This window comes from Phytophthora infestans, genomic scaffold (genome assembly GCF_000142945.1).
Source record: "Phytophthora infestans T30-4 supercont1.86 genomic scaffold, whole genome shotgun sequence".
Lineage (NCBI taxonomy): Eukaryota > Oomycota > Peronosporomycetes > Peronosporales > Peronosporaceae > Phytophthora > Phytophthora infestans.
Genome location: NW_003303673.1, coordinates 235,008 through 237,713, shown reverse-complemented (window position 1 = coordinate 237,713; position 2,706 = coordinate 235,008).

Here is a 2,706-nt window from a genome sequence, read left to right as displayed (position 1 = left end):
TCAATGAAAGCTCGAAAATATTCGAATTGTAATGTTTTTATGCATGCAGCGTTCATTTTGTGCTGACTCAGAATTAGTCATTAGACACTCGATTCCGTGTCAGTTTTGATGAAAGCGTTTCAATAATGTGTCGCAAGACGCCTTGCTGTTGTTGATGTTGACGGTCGTGTTTATTATGTGATAGCTTAACGATCATGGCATGATGGTTATTCATGATTTATTAAAGTCTCCAAGTTTCTTTATGGGGTCTACTTAATCAACTATAATTAACACCTCTCGTGATTTTGTTGTTCTATTTTCGCTCCCTCTTTATAAAATCTTGTTCCCAACCCCTCTGTCGGTGACACGTCCGGCCAGTTTAAATAGTATCGGGATCTTGCTGTCTAAACAACTCTTAGAAAACAATGGCTTACAGCAGTTGCACATATGGGCTCATCTAAAGCTACCTGTCTTTACGGGTCAAGTGACAGCGTTTATTATCACAGCGTTGTTCTTACGGCCAGCTTCTGTTGTACATGTACTACTATTTGCTAGCTTAGTCAGCTACCTCACACTCAGATAATAATTAATATTTCTATTACAAAACCGTTGCAGCTAATATTTTAGTCATTGAAACTTGCAGAAACTAATAAGAACATTGTAACAAATGTAGTTAGGACGTCTCCACAACAATGCGTCTACTAGGATAGTAAACGATTGTTCGAACGGACCTGAAGACCCAGTTCTGCCCTTGCACCGGGACAAACTGGACCTTGTAAACTACTTATATAGGCCAACCAGTAAAAATAAGAACACACTTCTAGCACGAGCAAAGCTAGCCGGTGTTCTAAATTCTCGTGGTCCCAACAGCGGAAGGGTACCAGGCACGGGTAAGCATTTTACGAGGTCACCGAGTGTTTAACACTCGGTTGGAAGAATAAAAGGGGTGCAATTCAAGCACTCCCAGTCGGGCAAATAGGCAACAATAAGCCGTCATGTAAAACCTCCCGATAGTAATCGGCCAATACACAAAGTCTCTTGGCCTTGCCGGATGACCCCTCGCTACAGAGCTTCGAGCTCACCGACAGGCATAAGACACTCAAACAAGCTTTGACCTGACGCTTACCTTGAAGCCAGACGGCGCTCTGTGTGCTTGAGTGGGAATTCCTGTTCTGTATTTAAAGCTTACCCTTCCGGGTCTATTCCTAATAAGAAGTCCTAATCAAGTTTACAAATATCAAGTGAACAATGATCCGTTATGGATCTTCTTGCATGCCAAGCGTCGTCTGCACCGTCGCATGAGTATCTTTAACGGTCCGCGCCCTGTCCCAGAAGGTGAACGTGCTTCCAAAGGGTCGCTAAATCTTCCGCGAACTCATCCCAACCGCCACCGAGGGTTCGTATCGTAGATGGTCCGCTGAATAGGAATCAATTGTTAATAATCAGGACAGCCTGGATTCAGTGACATATGAACCGTATCCAATATCCGTCAAGAGTTCGGTAGTGACGCCGTCGAGTCTCTTGCACCTTGGCGTCACCGTACATCACATGACCGAGGCTTTGTCGCTTGGGCGGTGTCACGTAATTTGTCGACGGGTGATAATCCGCAACTACGGAGAAATCACTACACCACAACACCATGGTAGGAGGAGACCCGCGCATCTCCGAGATCTCGTGGCATTTTTGTTGAAAGGAGACGGGTGCATTGCGCGGATCATGCGGACCAGAAGAGGGTGCGTCGGGCAAGTACCACTGCAGATATTTGAATAGTGCCAAAGTGGTGTGGCACTGTGTGCGTTCGGTGAATCTGCAGCATAACTTTTTGTGTGGCTCTGAGAGCGACACGTATAGGAACGGACTGACACTGAGGAATCTGCGATTCAATCTCACTTCATCTTTTATCTTCTACTACCTTCTGCTTTCGTCACCGACCCGCGGGTTGAGATACTGTGTATTTAACAGTATTTGAGCATAAATGAACGATGCTATGAACAAGACCGCTCATGACGATGCGCCTGGAAACACGCCGTCGTCCGTGCCCAATCGCGAAAAGATTGGAGTGGCGGAAGACCATGAATAGAAGCACACTACCGTTGCCCACGAAAGAGGCGACGGTACGAGCCAATGGCCCGAAGTCGGAGGTGACAACGTATCTGAGCTACCAACGCTCGGTGAATCTGCATGGGGGCTTTGTTGTGTGGCTGTGAGAGCGACACGCATAGGAACGGACTGACACTGAGGAAACTGCGATTCAATCTCACTTCATCTTTTATCTTCTACTACCTTCTGCTTTCGTCACCTCCCCGCGGGTTGAGAGTCTGTGTATTTAACAGTATTTGAGCCCAAATGAACGATGCTATGAGCAGGACCGCTCATGACGATGCGCCTGGAAACACGCCGACGTCCGTGCCCAATCGCGAAAAGATTGGAGTGGCGGAAGACCATGAATAGAAGCACACTACCGTTGCCCACGAAAGAGGCGACGGTACGAGCAAATGGCCCGAAGTCGGAGGTGACAACGTATCTGAGCTACCAACGCTCGGTGAATCTGCATGGGGGATTTGTTGTGTGGCTGTGAGAGCGACACGCATAGGAACGGACTGACACTGAGGAAACTGCGATTCAAAAGAAGCTCAAACTACTTAATTACGGAAGACCACTGAAGCGTCAAAACCTAACGTTAATTCAAACAGCTTCGTCGCAAACAGAGCAACATGCTCAGCTGTT